The sequence below is a fragment of the Salmo trutta genome, chromosome 17 (genome assembly GCF_901001165.1).
Source record: "Salmo trutta chromosome 17, fSalTru1.1, whole genome shotgun sequence".
Taxonomy (NCBI): Eukaryota; Metazoa; Chordata; class Actinopteri; order Salmoniformes; family Salmonidae; genus Salmo; species Salmo trutta.
The window spans coordinates 49,290,942-49,307,706 of record NC_042973.1 but is presented as its reverse complement, the minus strand read 5'-3'; positions in this window follow the sequence as shown (position 1 = coordinate 49,307,706).

Below are 16,765 nucleotides of genomic sequence, written 5' to 3'. Positions count from 1 at the left end.
AATGAGTCAAAGGTAGACGTAGGGAGTTTAAAGTCCCCCTGAATTGTGAGGGGTGAGCCATCCTCAGGAAAGGAACTTATCAAGGCGTCAAGCTCATTGATGAACTCTCATTGATGAACGTCAAGCTCATTGATGAACTCTCTCGATAAATGATAAGGATGTTAAGCTTGAATGGGCTAGTGATTGTGACAGCATGGAATTCAAAGGAGGAGATCGAGAGATGGGTCAGGGGAGAAAGAGAGAATGTCCACTTGGGAGAGATGAGGATTCCAGTCCCGCCACCCCACTGACCAGATGCTCTCGGGGTATGCGAGAACACGTGGTTAGACGAGGAGAGAGCAGTAGGAGTAGCAGTGTTTTCTGTGGTAATCGATGTTTCCGTCAGCGCCAAGAAGTCGAGGGACTGGAGGGTAGCATAGGCTGAGATGAACTCTGCCTTGTTGGCCGCAGACCGGCAATTCCAGAGGCTGCCGGAGACCTGGAACTCCACGTGGGTCGTGCGCGCTGGGACCACCAGGTTAGAGTGGCAGCGGCCATGCGGTGTGAAGCGTTTGTGTGGCCTGTGCAGAGAGGAGAGAACAGGGATAGACAGACACATAGTTGACAGGCTGCAGGAGAGGCTACGCTAATGCAAAGGAGATTGGAAAGAAAATTAACTAAACAACTGGGGAAGGGAGAGAGCAGGTCCTCCCTCACTAACCATTCGCTGAAACACTCAAATATAACTATTCCAACTTCCACTTAGAAATTATAATTGATGTAAACTACAGTGGTTCAATGTTTCCAGGAATAGGCTCAAACTTAGTTTATTCAGCTAGATAACTTGGTACAGTATTCTTTCGTGAAACCCACCCAGTGCATCGTGTCTTATGACGCCGTAGCTAACTAGCATGCTAGCATCCAATAACACACGGTTAGCACCAATACTTGGTTACAACAAACTACCAATGGATCATTCGTGTCCGTGTCTAGTTCCTTTCATAACGCAGAAGTAATTAAATGTTGGCTAGCTAACACAAAGTCAATCCTGCTAGCTACACAAGTGGATTACACAACTCAAAAGCTTACGTTTGACAAAAAATCTTATTGACAAAAAATGATACAGTACTGCTAGCTGGTAGAGCTGGCTAGCTAGCAGTGGCTGCGTTTACCTTTATCTTTGATACAAAGACAACTATGTAGCTAGCTAACACTAATCAAATCGTTCCGTTGTAATGTATTTAGTTTCTACAATACCGCTAGTTGGTAAAGTTGGCTAGCTAGCAGTGGCTGTGGTGTTGTGATGTTGACTCCGTTTGGAAAACGGCGCGAACGAACGAATACAGCTGGCTAGCTAACCTTGTTAGTTTCTCAAAGTTAGTTTCTCAAAGCTACACCTACACCTTTAGCTACACCTTTATCCTTGATGCAAAGACAACTATGTAGCTAACTAGTTAACATTACACTAATCAAATCGTTCCGTTGTAATGTAAGGAATGTAAGGAAATGTAATATTACCCGCGGAGCGAAGAACAGCACGACTACTCACTCCAGCATGTGTCCCCTATACACATGTAATAATTGGGGCACTACTACCACATTTGTTACACCTGTGTGTAGTGAGAGTGCTGTACCAATTTAACTGATATTATTAGCCTCATTGACTGCCTTTTACAAAAACATACCTGATATGGCTGACTTGCTTAAACAAATATGGTTTATAATTACAATTGAGATGTACAAACTATGGCATAAGGGGACAACAAGCAGATAAGAGGCAGTCCATAATTTTGATTAAGACATTAACGAGTGAGCTAGGATGGACATAGTCAATATAACTTTTTGTTTAGCACTTATGAAATGTACAGCGACAGAATTCAGAATATGGGCCGTTCTTATTAAAGTGTTCTGCCTGTACACCAAGTCAGAACCGTAGGATAAATAAAGGGGGCATATAAGCAGTCGATGATTACAGGTTATAGGCTACATGTGCACCACCAAGTCAGAACAGTAGGCGAAATTAAGAGGAGTAATAATGCCAAATTATTAGGGTGAGGCACATGGGCTACTAACATCTTACTACACAGCATACACTTAGTATTACTTTCTTAGCTACAGTATACATATCTCCCTGGCATATTACATAATTTATGCAGCACCTTGTTGTGCTGTGCTTACTTGAACAGCAAGGTGGCGTGGCGGTCCTTCGTGGACAAATTTTGTCAAAGTCTTGCATTCTCTGGATTTATGGTGCTTTCAAAACAACTTGGAACTTTGAAAAAAAACTAAATTGAATCATGTTAAGTCATTGATCTTCAGGTCGTAGCTCTAGAAAAAGGCCGGATTTACAATTCTGTGTTGGATGACCGCTCAAAACGTATTTTCCCAGTCGGAGCTCATTTATTCCCGACTTCCCAGTTGTCTTGAACTCACTGAAGTCAAGTTTTCGCAGTTCTGAGTTAACAGTTGTTTTGAGCGCGGCAAAAATCATGCTTCATTGACAGCATGGCCAATTTTGAATGTTTATCATTTTAAACTTGGAAAAGAGGCCCTTAATATCACGTCCTGACCATAGAAAGATGTTATTTTCTATGGTAGAGTAGGTCAGGGTGTGACAGGTTTTTTTCTCTCTATGTTTTCTATTTCTAGGTTGTCAGGGTCTAGTTTTGTATTTCTATGTTGGGGTTTTGTTTGGGATGATCTCCAATTAAAGGCAGCTGGTCCTCGTTGCCTCTAATTGGAGATCATACTTAAGTAGGGTTTTTTTCCACCTTGGTTTGTGGGAGATTGTTTTTGAGTAGTGTATGTTTCACCTCTGCGTCACGGGTTGTTGTTTTGTTCTGTAGTTTATGTTTATGTATTGCATAGTTTCACAGTGTAAATAAAATGTGGAACGACACACACTGCACTTTGGTCCGCTTCTCCTTACGACAACCATGACACTTAATCCCAAATTTGGGACCACACAGCCACTGTCACTGATTTCTTTCAAACCACTCATTGTTGAATTTGCAACTCATGAGCACCGATACATTTTATCTATAATTTTCTTCATTATTTCTCTTCATATGACAAGTATTAAAAAGGATTTGCCAGTAGATTGACGACTTGATTCATGATGACGACTGCTAGCTACGATTTTGAAAGTATGATGTTGACATTATCAGTCCAATCCAAGCTACTGTAGATATAACGTGATTTTGACAAAATGTTATCTCTGGCCAATGACCTTGAGCCTTCTTGGATGGGCACTTCTAATGTAACTCTATGGCAGCAACCAAAGGGCTCAAATTTTCAAGCCCTGGCTTGCCCCACCACAGAAAGCACTGAGCTAGGCTGAAACACCTACGTTTTGGAGACCATGTTTGCATGCGGCTTTAACTCAATGATATCATTTTTTTTTTTACATTGTTAGCAAACTGATATGTTACATGTATTAATGCCAAAATAACACGCAAAACAGGCAAGCCCCACACACCCAAAACATGTGGGGCTTTTTTTGCCCTGAATGACAGGTCTACACTGGAGATAATACATTAAAAAGGGCTCATAGGCTATATGCTTATGGCATGTCTTACAATGTATCATAACCAGATCAGAATGGATCATACCTGTTGTCTTTAAGTAAAATGTTACCCATTTATATGATGACTTTATAACATCACCTCTACACCTTTCTCTAAACTGATCTGTTGTGATCTTGGGATGGTAAACACCGGGCCGGTCACAGTTGGTGGTTTGCCGTGAACCTTACCTGTTGAATTCTTCATGGGATAACTAATTAACCTAACAAAGGAACCCGATTCCATGAGGCCGTCACGAGTGTGAATGCCCGACAGCCATTGGAAAGTTTAGGCATTGGCTTTCACAATGTAATTTTCATAACCCACACGCTCTTTTGTTTACCATAGTAGCATTCTCATTGAGAAGAAAAGTAACAAGGATAAATGAGTAATGTGAATAGGTTATTCTTAGACAGTCAGTTTTCTCTGACATTGTACTATCTATCATCAACCACATTCGTGATCCTTCACATTTTACTTCCAATATAGTCATAAACTGAATTGAAAAAAGCCTATACAAAAGCCATTCTTCCGACTCTTCCCTGGAGCAAAACAGTTGGTACCCACTGTACTTTAACAAACACTAACCCTTTGTACACCCAGTCAGCTCGCAGCCTCCCTAGGCCACATGCAGTTCAAATGTGTTGAGATAAAACAGTGAAAGAACACTCAACTGTTAAACAAGAACGATGACGTTAGCCTGCTCAGCCTTGACACCAAAGTTTTTTGAACAGAAACAATTATAATATTGGGACTTGAGAAGACATGTTGACTCTCGAGGGAGCATTATGCGTGTCTGCAAATCATGTTGTGTCTCGCTCCTTACGTCACAGTAGAGATAACAATGTACATCCAGGAATCTGCCCTTCTACTCTCAGATGATGTTAAAAGAGTTCTTTGTAGGCCAATAATATCTCCTAGTAGGTGTTTCCACCATATTTCTTATATCAGTCATTTCCTTTCAAATCAGTGAAGGGAAGTGAAGTGAACAAGGGCAAACTTTGGGAGGAAGGAGAGATAATTGGGACACAAACCATCTGTTGCTTGCCCTTATGATCATGTGTCCTCGCTTCACATTCTGTTCCATTGAGCCAAGTGATTGGTTGGATTGATCCCATAGAGTGGACAATGTGTGGACTATAGTACCAACATAAGGCATGTGATGTCTATGAATAAATCATAGATCGCCCATCAAATAAATTACATTTTAGATGAATCATTGCAAAACACTGAATTATGGGTTAGGGTTAAGGTTAAGATTTCAGATTGACTTCCTCTCTGGTCCTAATTCTGATATCCACATGATATCATTGGAGTCTCGTGCCTTTTAAATCCCCTCACCGCAGTATGTCTATTGTTCCGATGTTTATCACAGTTGAAAATCTTGTGACTGCTGCCTACAGTCCCCCTAACCACCAGTCAGGATGATACAGACAGCTCAAGAGGTATGCTTAGATATGTAGAAAATAAACATTTTTTTTACATAATAATTATGCTTAATTCTATGGCTCTAGATTGCAGGAAAAAAAAGGTGTTTCGGGTGTTTGAAAAAAATGCTAAATTCTCCAATTTAGGGACAAGGCCTCTGGACCACTCCCAGCCATTCTCATTTATTTTGTGCCTCCTCAGATTTTTCGGGTGCATCATGCACACACACGCACACACACAATTTTCCTTAAACCCATTCTCCCCCCCACCCCATTCCACCCTCCTCCTATACAGTTGATTTAGAAATAGATAATGTAGTCACATTATCTATTTCTAAATCAACTGAATAGGAGGAGGGGGGGGATGGACTAGTGAATTGCCTACAAGTTTTTTTAAATGGATATTGCTTTGACAAAGAGAGGATTAATTACAGTGTAGGACTTATATTAAAGCCTCCTTTCACTGGGAACTGTCCTGTGTCACGGGGCTCATCCAAGTCATGGGATCCAGGGTGTACAGACTCAGAGCTGCCTGGGATTCTTTGAGGGATTCGGACAGCTCCTGGAAGCAGAGAGACAGATAGGTCAGCTACAGCAGAAGGGAGCTATTTGTAATGGAAAGAAAGGAAATGATCCTCACACTGTTTAGATGTATCTATAGTTTTATTGTAGTAGTTACAATACACTGCACCAGTGGAATTTGCTGAATATTCGGACAAAGACCATCCATCCATCTATCCATCCATCTTTGTCTTTATTTTCTTCTTCGACTTTGAAGGGCTGAAATCGACTGTTTTTAAAGGGATGAAATCTACTCTATGGCGCCATTGCATTGCCATAAGAACATTGGGTAGCACTTTATTTGAACTGTAAGATAGGCCCTACATCATAACAGTTTCATAATATTGTCATACAGAAACATTGTTATCCTTACTGTACCTTGTTCTGCACATTGTTCTGACCACCACCACATTATATTTCCTCAATGAAATCAGCATCCTGGAGGCCCATTCTAACCTCACGCTCATTAGTAGAGAATTTAACATAATACACAATCCGTCAGTTTAAACTAGCGATATCAGTTTTTTTGCATGGGCTGAGTCTCAATCTACCACATCTGCCTATGGTGGCCTTCCGCATCAGCGGTAGAAGGTGGCAGAGCTGCAGCGGTTTTTTGTCAGACCATGAGACATCCTGAAAGTTGGTCTTCTCACGAAAATGTCTGCAGTGTCCAAACTATTATGACCTCTCAAATTCCAGCGCTCTACGACCGCGGGACTGGTCTGAAGGTAACCCATACAAACAAACGGTATGGAAGTAGTTTTCTGCCAACAAAAATAAGGGATTAAATATGTGTACAAAAAACATTTCCTGATAATATTTCTCAATTTAATATTTATCCTAGATATAGAACAGACACTTCCAAACCTTATTCCTTATGATTTATTTTCTAACTGTCTTTTTGCCATTTATGAATGTGTTAATCAATGCGTTTCTATAGTAGTAAAGGCCAAATTCAATATATTTTTCAAACCACTTTGAAACAATTCCATATGTTATCTTAGTACCACACCCCCACGATTTAGACTTTTAGAAGATAATCCCATAATGATACAAACCCTTGAAATGGTAAGGTCATAATCATAACTTTGAAAGCCAACCCAAATCTCCCCTTCAGGAATGTCTCATCTCTTACAACCCACTGTTGTTAGTATTATGTTATGAATGGATAATAATAATAATAATCTCATATCTGAACTTTACCCTTAAAGATTTACAGTAGGTGAATCGTAGAGATTTGGGAGGGCTCATTTTGAGGCTCAACAGGGAGTGACCTAGATGTGGATTGTGTTGTGTGTGAATCAAATGTGATGGCCTTGAAGCACAAGAATGCAATTTAAGAGTGATTATGCTTAAAATGTACGTCCAGTGCCTTCCGTCAGGGATTATCTCTGTCAAATATTTGCCTCTCACGTGAGTCTAATATCTTTAAATGACCATTACCCAGAAGTAACTTTCAGAAGCCTCTTATCATCCTCCTTTCCATAGGAGCACAGGGCCAGCCTCAGTATACTGCACTGCCCTAGAGGTACTGTAGTTTTATGTTAAGTTCCTTGCTCCAAAGCATAAGGGTAGGAGATCTAAAACCAGCAGCCCTCCAGCAGAAAGTTCAGTCTCCCATTCTTTTAGTGCCTGGACTGGGATTCAAACTTGCAACACTCTGGCTATATAGGGCTGCCTCGCTTACCTCTAGGCCACCTACCTATTCTACAATGAATACAGTACATCCCTAGGCTAGGTATTGTGAGACAGCATTTTTCATTTGTTGCATCTCACGCACATTGTCTAATCTAATTAACAGTATGAGAAGCACCAGAGATACAGTACATGAGAACTTTGTTGTCACGTTTTTCATTTCTCCCAGCAGTCCCCTCTCCCCACAACCCCACATGGAAATGATAGGCTTAAAGTGCCCGGCTGGGACCCAGAAGCTCAGATAATGGCTACAGACGAGTAACAGAAAACCCTGGACAGAGTAAACACACAGTGACTATCCAAACTATCCAAACCGGCGCTCCATTTGGGCCGGAGCCGCCATTGACAGGCGTAATCTGTTGTGTAAATCTGCAGCTTGGGCTTGTCTGGTTTCTGTCTGGGTTCTGTGCTCCCAGACAAAAGCGCTGGACACCTTGCCCACTGACAAAGGGGTGCACGTTGCCGGTGCCTAATCAGAGTGGACAAGGCTTGCTGATGGGGTCTTTTTGAGCAATTAATCTTGATCAATGCTTCTTAGGGGGACCTGATGGAAAAGAGGGACAGGCAGTTTGACTTCAACAACAGGACCTGCTGAAAACCCTCCCTGTCAAAGGCTGGGACTGTGAAGTGGTGCCGTTTGTTGACAGAGTACATACATTATACATATAGATGGTGTTGTTATTTTTGGGGGACGGAATTTGGTGTTGGTATTTTGAGGGAAAATAAATAGGTCTCATCTGTCGCCATTTAGCCATTGGTGCTGTTCTTGAATTCTGGCAAATCATGAGAGTAGGACTCAATTACCTCCGAGTCCGAACACAAAAAGGCGAGGACACAATGTTCTCCAGTGAATCACTGAACAAGGTGGCAGAAGTTCTAACGTTCTTAAGTTCTGAGAGCCCGAGGGAATGGGTGTGGGAAAACTGTGTGGGCCGCTCTGGAATCTTCTCAGAGAGATGGACTACAAGCACTGCACTTTCTCCATGTGGGAATGGTTCCTTTCCTTTGTCATCAGAAATGTCATGAAGAAAGTGTATATTGTTGGAGTCGTACAGTAGGTTGCTGTCTGCGCTGTTGGCCCCCTACTGTACCATCAACTGTGGAGAGTGAGAAAGAGAGAGAGAGAGAGAGCGAGAAAGGCAGTTACGCAGACGAACAGCTCCTTACTTGTGCTAGCAAGCTAAATTCAAATTTATTAGCTCAAACTATTTACTGGTGGTAACCATAGCAACATGGCCACTGAGGCAGCGCCAGCAGCACCTGCAGTAGACTTTCAGATGCTTTAAAAAAAAAATCCTGCAGATATCAAATCAGAGAAGGAAATAATCAATTTTAGCTCTTTTGTGCAGGACTTCCCCACCCTAGGGAAGATACCGGAAACCAAAAAGGACAAGGACAGCACCCCGACCTCTCCCCTCACCTCAGGCACTCCAATAGCAGGAGCCCAGGCCCGCAACAGGTTTATCCTCCCCCCTACCTGCCTACGACCTCCAGAGCCATGACCACACCACCATCAGCCTGCTGAGAGACAGGCCGGCTCTGTTAGAGGTATGGGTTACTGAGCTGAAGGAGCAGTCCCCCAGCTACACCACCACCAGTCCAGACACAGAGCTTCTACAGAACCAGATCAACCAGTGCAGGACACAGCTGAAGAACTCTGTCCAGGAGCTGAGAGAGAGCCTTACCACAGCGCTGGAGGAGGTAAAGGCCACCATGAGGAGAGAGCTAGTGCAGGTAAAGGAGGAGATGGCAAAGGAGTTGTCTGTCATCAAGAGGGTGCTGCAGCACAGAGTCCCTCTGGTAAAACTCACTGAGGTTGCCATCCTCATCGACTCAAATAGGAATCTAATCCAAGAGGATAAACTCTTCCCCCACCACAAGGTGTCCAAAAGATGGTGCCCAAAAACGCAGAATGCACTCCACATCCTGTCAAAGCCTGACTTTGGCACACTAGGCCACATTATTATACACACCGGCACCAACAACCTGCGAGAGGAGCAGGAGAGAGTAGGCAGCCTGGTCAACAGAGTAGCAGAGAGGGCCTCTAAGTGGTTCCCCAACTCCCACATCACCATCTCCACTCTGCTGTCCTGCAAAGACTTTCATCCCCGTACCATTCAGAAAGTCATCGCTGACATCACCAGAGGGTGTGGCCTACTCCCGAACGTACACGTTGCTCACCACCCAACATTCACCCCAGAGCACCTGCACGATCACTCCCACCTGAGGAAGCAAACATTAAGGATGTTTGCCAAGTCTCTAAAGGACGTGGCACTTGGTAGACAAAAACCCATGCCGCACTGGACAGAGGACCACCCAGAGACCCCTACCAGACCACTCCTCCACCAAGGAGCCCCAGGCACCCTCAATGCCACACCAGACCCAGTGCACCCCACAGGCCCCACCCACCACCAGAGAATTACCACCTCCATCGGCGCAGCCAGACTGGACCGGGCCCAGCCTACTACCCCATACCAGACCACCACCTCTACCAGACCAGAGACAGCCCCCCGGCCCAGACCTGGCCCCCCTCCACTCCACAGGGCCCAACAGCAGGACCAGCGCAGCTATGCAAAGGCCCTCAGAGGACAGGAAAACTCTGTAGGATTAAACAGCTCCTCCAATACATCTGCACTAAACTGCACTAAACACACGCACGCACGCACACACACACATAGCTATTGTACTAAAAGTTGACTTGTTCAATGAATAGGAAGAAGGAAAAAGAAAAAGAGAACAGATGTTTACTGTTATCCTGTTTATCTCGCTCTGAACAACTTAGTAGTTAATGTTTTTTGGACTGTCTTTCTTTTTGCAACATGAAATCGCTATCAGTTAGCATGTGGAACATTCAGGGCCTAAACCTTTAGACTGAAGACTTTAGCACTGGAGTAAAAAAAAAATCTTAAAGATGCTGTCATCATTCTGCAGGAGACCTGGTGTAAGGCAGATATTGTCACTCATTATCCCACAGGCTACAAAGAGGTAATTGTGCCTTCACAGAAACACAGCTCTGTCAATAGAGGCAGACACTCTGGAGTACTCATAATTTGGTATAAATCTGAACTACAAAATCTAATTGATCCACTCCAAAAAAATATACTTATGTGTTACTTTGCGCAATATATATCCCTCCCTCAAAATCCCCATATTACTCTGAGGAGATATTCCCCACCCTTGAGGATGACACGTGCCATTTCCAGGGCCCTGGAAATGTGCTCATCAATCCGCACACAGGAACTCTACCTGATCTAAAGACCACGCGAGGGGATAGTTTTATTACAGGCCATACTGTTTCTAACTGTCTTAATCTCCCCCATAAAAACAACAGTGACAGCACCATCAACAACAACGGAAGGGATCTATCGAAGCATGGGTCTAAACTTTGTAAATGGTAGGTTACAAGGGGACTCTTTTGGGAGATTCACCTATGGCTCACCTCTTGGCCACAGCACAGTAGACTATATGATTACAGACATTGACCCTTTCTCTCTCAGCTCATTCACCGTCAAGCCACTAACACATCTGTCTAATCACAGACAAATTACATTGTTCCTCAAAAGAACAGACATGGAAACAACAAGACATTCACAGCCCAGTAAGCTGTACAACATCAGAAATGCATACAGATGGGCCAAAAACAGCACAGAAGAATACCAGAAATAAACCAGTAACCAAAAAATCCAAACACTCTTAGATAACTTTCTGGATACCACATCCACTCACAGTAAACAAGGCATTAATCTAACAGTAAAAAACATCAACAATATATTCAGGCAAATGCCAAAAGAAGCACAACTGAAATTGATTAAAAAAACTACCCAAAAAATACTGGTTTGATGCAGATTGTAAAATTATAAGGAAAAAACGTAGAACACTATCAAACCAAAAGCACAGAGACCCAGATAATGGTGAATTACACCTTAATTACTGTGAGACTTTAAAACTCTATAAACGTACACTCAGAACCCCAAAAGAACAGTACAACGGCAAGCAGCTGACACTAATTGAGGAGTCCATAAACAAAAATAACTTCGAAAAAATCGAAATGAATGGAATTAGCAAAACAAATGGTGACATATGGACAACCCATTTTAAAACACTACAACACTGTTCAAATTGATGCAAACACAGATCAATGCCAAATTCATGACAAGTTGAATGGATTAGGAAAAGCTAAAAAGGACAATCAAAATCCATTGGACTCCCCAATTACTGACCAGGAGCTCTATAAGAAACTTCAGGCCTTCAAATTTAAAAAAGCATGCGGACCTGATAGCATCCTAGATGAGATACTCAAATTCACTGGTGCAAAATTCAAATTGGCTATATTAAAACTGTTTAACTCCCTGACATCTGGAATCAAGAACTCATAACCCCAATCTTTAAGAACGGAGACACATTTGACCCAAACAATTACAGAGGCATTTGTGTGAACGGTAGCCTGGGAAGGTTTTCTGTAGTATTATAAATGAAGAGTTCTAAACTTCTTTAATAAGCACAATGTCTTGTGTAAAAGGCAAATTGGATGTATACCAAACATCACATGACTGATCATATTTACACCCTACACACCCTGATAGATGGATATATCCACCAAAATAATACCAAAATGTACGCTTGCTTTATCGACTTCCAAAAAGCATTTGATTCCATTTGGCATACAGGACTGTTCTACAAAGTTATTGAACGTGGTGTAGGGGGTAAAACATGACATAACTAAATCCATGTATACTGGCAATACGTGCAACATCAAAATTGGAAAGACAAGAACAGAATTCTTTAACCAGGGGCAAGGCCTTCACCAGGGCTGCAATCTGAGCCCTGCTCTCTTCAGTATTTACATCAACGAATTGGCAACTGTTCTAGAAACATTCTCAGCCCTGGTGTTAGTCTCCACAATTCAGAGGTTAAATGCCTGTTCTTCGCAGATGACCTGTGCCTGCTGTCACAGAACATGGCCTACAGCAGAGCCTGGAACTGCTAGAGCAGTACTGCCAGACCTGGGCCCTGGAAGTAAACCCTCAAAATAGAAAAAAAAATTATTTTCCAGAGAAGATCCAGATCTCAGGGAATTAGACCAAAGTTCTCAATTGATACAAAATATATAGAGTACTGCACACACTACAATTACTTAGATTTAAAAATAAGCTAAACTGGACACCTTAATGAGGCAGTGAATTAACTGAGAGCACGCAGAGCATTCTACACCATTAAAAAGCTCATTCAAATTGAAATATCTATAAACATTTGGCTAAAATGAATTGAATGTGTCATTGAACTAATTGCACTTTATGGAAAGGAGGTGTGGGGTCCACTTGCAAAACAAGATTTCACCCAGTGGGATAAACACCCAATTGAAACCCTACATCCAGAGTTCTGTGATATTCTCCTACATATCCAGAGGAAAACTACAAACAATGAATGCAGGGCAGAATTAGGTCAATATCAACTAATAATAAACACTAAAAAAAGAACGATTAAGTTTTAGAAACATCTAAAATACAGTGACCCCTTCTCATATCATTACCAAGCCCTGCAATGCCAAGAGCAGAGCAAATAAAATAGTCACCTCATCCAGCTGGTCCTGGGGCTGAGTTCACAAACCTGTTCTACTAACACACTGAAGCCTTAGGACCATAACATCCAATCAATCAGAATAAACCAAAATACAACACAGTCAAAACAAAACTACATTACTTATTGGGAAACACAAGCACAAAGCAAAATGCAGTGCTATCTGGCCCTAAATCGACAGTACACCATGGAAACTATTTGACCATGGTTACTGATCAAAACCTTACAAAAACCATGACAAAGTACAGGCTCAGTGAGCACAGCCTTGCCATTGAGAAGGGTAGACACAGGGAAACCTGGCTCCCTGTAGGGGAAAGACTGTGCAACCACTGCACCACAGCAGAACCTGAGACAGAGCTGCATTTCCTGACAAAATGTAAAAAATATGAAACAATTAGAGAGCGTAATTTCCCCAAATCTGAAAAACGTATTCAAGGTTTCAAAGACCACTCTGATGAGAATAGTATACCCGTCCTGCTGGGGGAGGACGCAGAGAGCTGTATGTTGGCAGCGCACTACATGTCTGCCTGCCATAAGATGAGGGACAGTGTCTGACAGACCAACCAACCTGTACATGTTATCTATGCTTATTCTTATTGTTATTGCTCAAGGTATGGTTATTTTGACCCTTGATTATTGTTGTTACTGTTGTCTCGTTGACAATATTGATTATTATTATTTTAATTATGTTAATATTGTAAATCTCCAAAGTAAGCTTTGGCAATATGTACATTGTTATGTCATACCAATAAAGTACATTGAATTTAACTGAATTGAATTGAGAGAGAGAGAGAACTTCACACAGCACATGAGGCCCATACAATAGCTTATCAACTCCATAGCTCTGAATGTCCACAAGAGGACAGCCATGACTGCAATGTACTTTCCACACCAAATTTACTCAAGTAGTCGGCTAAAGCTCTTTGAAACATAAAGTCAATGTGTGGATTTTTTTTAAGGATAACAATTTGTGGAGTAGTAAGCTAGAGCCAACTCTATGATTCGGAGTAGTCTAGCAATGAAATGTAGAGAACATTGAGGTATAAAATAACAGAAAATAAATCTTATCTGGCAACACCCTGGTTTGTCGTTAGTGGTGCTCCATAGTGTTTTCCTAGGTTTCCATAGTGACCACAGTTCCATTTAGATGCAGATGGAATTATTTGCACGCTCCTGGTTAATTAAGCAGGTTAACAAAGTGTTCAAAACACAGACAAAAAAATAACAGCAACATTTTGTCAAAATTTCGCCTCTGTGTTTCCTGACGCTGCAATAACATGGATGTCAATCAAGAAGACCAGGAGCAAACTGAGCATCAACAACTCCTCTGATGATGTTGAATTAGATCATTCTGAGAAGGAAGACGTTTCCTCATCTGCTGATGAACATGATGAAGATGATGTGAGTTAATTTCTTTATTAGCCAGTAACTGGAACTGAGAGCTTGTGTACTGTTTGGTAACTTAGAAATGTGTAGGCCAGTGGAGGCTGGTGACTTAAAAAATTTAGGAGGATGGGAGACCCACACACGGAGACCAGAGTGTGTTCCAAAAATCATCAAAGACTAATTATTTTAATGTAAAGCATTTAATAAAGGCCTTTATAGTACAATATTATGGGGAAAGGGAATGAGGGGGCTATTTACACAATGTTGGAAATGGATCACAGCAGTGATTGAATGAGGGTATGTGGCATGAGTTGAGGTGTTCAGAGGCTTGACCAGTGCAGGACAGGATTTTACTGGGAAGACAAAAAAACAATAACACAAGACACTACACAGTCAGACAAAAGAGCTAAGAATGAGTTAGTCCAAGCAAGGAGTAAAATCTTTGATGTGTAATAATGTGATTGTGTATGTGATTGAGTCTACATACAGTAATGAGAGAAAATTGATAAGGGTACTCACAGTGCTTGGAAGGGAAACATTCAACGTGCCAGTGGATGAGTGCGCACATGAGACGTTGTGGCTTCAGTTCATGTCAGGAGAAAGTTGACAATGGTAGCGGAGTGGAGTAGTCATCACCTCTTAATCAGGGAACAAGAGGGGACATACTGTAGCTGTAAATACAAATAGCAGATACATTCCATTAAAGCTGTGCCATCGTAGGTTTTGACAATGAGTTTCTCTATGAAGTTAAACTCAGACATCTCAAAATTCATAAAGACAAACACAGACTGCGCATCTCGCCCACTTGACACATCAAAGCAGCCGAAGAAATGTTCCTGAATAAAGCCCTGATCATCCACATTCCTGACGATAACTGACAACTGCATGCAGACTGGTGGCGCCATAGGTCCCAGAGCGGTGGGGCAATTTTTACACCCTGGGGCCTGGACCCTATAAGGTATGACAGTGATTGGGACCAGTTTTTCCAAAACAAATTTTTAGAAACTCCTGAAAAATACCTGTCAAACTGCAGCTGCCTTATATTTGTTCATATAAATCATATTTAGACTAGATTAGGAGGGGGATTTCTTCTACCCAGACACATAGACAACAACTGATGGACAATAGAACTCACAGGGCTGAGCTTGCTTTATGCCATCACTTTTATGTCGATTGATTAATTCCAGGTAATAATTTTGGATTAAAAACGTATAGGCAGCCTAGCCAGCCCAATTTAGATCACATTCAAATTTTTTCCTGACACACAAATTAATTATATATACATAACGTTACAAATTAGTTTACCCTGACCAGACGGACAGGGTGCATAGGCTGTATGCAGCTGCTCTTATTAGTAACCTACAGTTGATCAGACTGAAAAATTGTGTCGTTTTCATCCCATACAGCATGTCAGATTTCTAATGTTTAGAATGGTAGAACGGTAGCATAGGGCATTCTACCATTCTGGCGGAGAAAACTGCGCACTCTCGCTGGCACTCTCGCTGGCTAGCTAGCTACTGAAGTTAGCAAGGCAAATTGAAATAAATTGCACTAACTGGACACAAAATTAAATTTCTACACACAGAAAACAATTTAGAATATAAAGTACATCTCCTGTAAAAAAAAAAAAAAAAATGTATCGAATAATGTCCCAGAAATTCTCAACTACCACTCTTCACTTTTAATCTCTATCCAACAATGTCACCAAGCTTCCCAACACGTAGAACCCCCATAATGCTCTGTGGCACAATCCCAATACAACAACCTAAGTTCGTTCTCTGATCCTACATCTATGATTGGATGGACAACATGTCAGTTCATACTGCAAAAACTTTGATTGTTGGAGGACGTCCTCCGGAAGTGGTCATAATTACCATGTATGTCTATGGAAGGGGGTGAGGCCTACCTGCCTCCTAGTTTTTTGTCAGGCTGTGGGTAACTGGTGCATGGAATCAGGCGCAGGAGAGCAGAGATGAGTGTACAAGGTAATTTATTCCACAAACAGCACCAGTATAAAACAAATACTAAAGGTGCGTGAAATTACCGGTCACTCGTAAATAATGGGCGTAATAACGAACCTGGCAAACAATACCAGCCAACATGTAACAACCTGAACATTATATATAAACACACACACAAACATGGGGGAAACAGAGGGTTAAATAATGAACATGTAATTGGGGAATAGAAACCAGGTGTGTAGAAAACAAAGACAAAACAAATGGAAAATGAAAAGTGGATCGGCGATGGCTAGGCAGCCGGTGACGTCGACCGACGAACGCCGCCCAAACAAGGAGAGGGACCGACTTTGGAGGAAGTCGTGACAGTTTTGTATTGAAGTCAATGTAGCCAGACGAGGACGGAAGCTAGCTGTCCTCCGGCTACACCATAGTGCAAGCCCAGACAGTGCTGTTGAAGTTACTGTAGACTTTCATTGCAAAACAGTGTATTTTAAACAATTATTTGGTGAAATATGAATATATTTAGTATAGTTTTATCTAAAAAGGATAACTTTTTAAATGTTTCATTATTTTTATTTTTATGAAATTTCACTGGGGAGGATGGTCCTCTCCTTCC